Source organism: Sesamum indicum, unplaced genomic scaffold (genome assembly GCF_000512975.1).
Source record: "Sesamum indicum cultivar Zhongzhi No. 13 unplaced genomic scaffold, S_indicum_v1.0 C13649, whole genome shotgun sequence".
NCBI lineage: Eukaryota > Viridiplantae > Streptophyta > Magnoliopsida > Lamiales > Pedaliaceae > Sesamum > Sesamum indicum.
Window position 1 is genome coordinate 1 of NW_011641523.1, and position 216 is coordinate 216.

At 44.9% G+C, this 216-nt stretch overlaps 1 long non-coding RNA gene across 1 annotated transcript; it reads right to left on the reverse strand.

The window, feature by feature from the left end:
* Positions 1–9: 9 nt before the first annotated feature.
* LOC110011557 lies at positions 10–215 on the reverse strand. The gene is made up of 2 exons (XR_002286556.1): positions 140–215; positions 10–47 (listed from the first exon to the last, which is right to left on the reverse strand). It is a non-coding gene; the product is annotated as an uncharacterized LOC110011557 (long non-coding RNA).
* Between the last annotated feature and the right edge of the window lies 1 nt (position 216).

Consider the following 216-nt stretch of genomic DNA (forward strand, 5'->3'; position numbering starts at 1 on the left):
CAGCCTCAGCCTTAGCCTGGTAGATCTTTTGCAGGTTTACATATAACCTACAGCAGGCTCAAGAAACAATACAGATGTTGGCATAAGTCTCCTTGAAACACAAAAGGGCAAACTGAGACACAAAGAACTAGTCCCTCACTCAGTAGAAGATGTCATGTCCGGGATTGATCCCTCCAAAGGTGCCTCTCCACCACCTTCATTAGCTATAAATTCCTG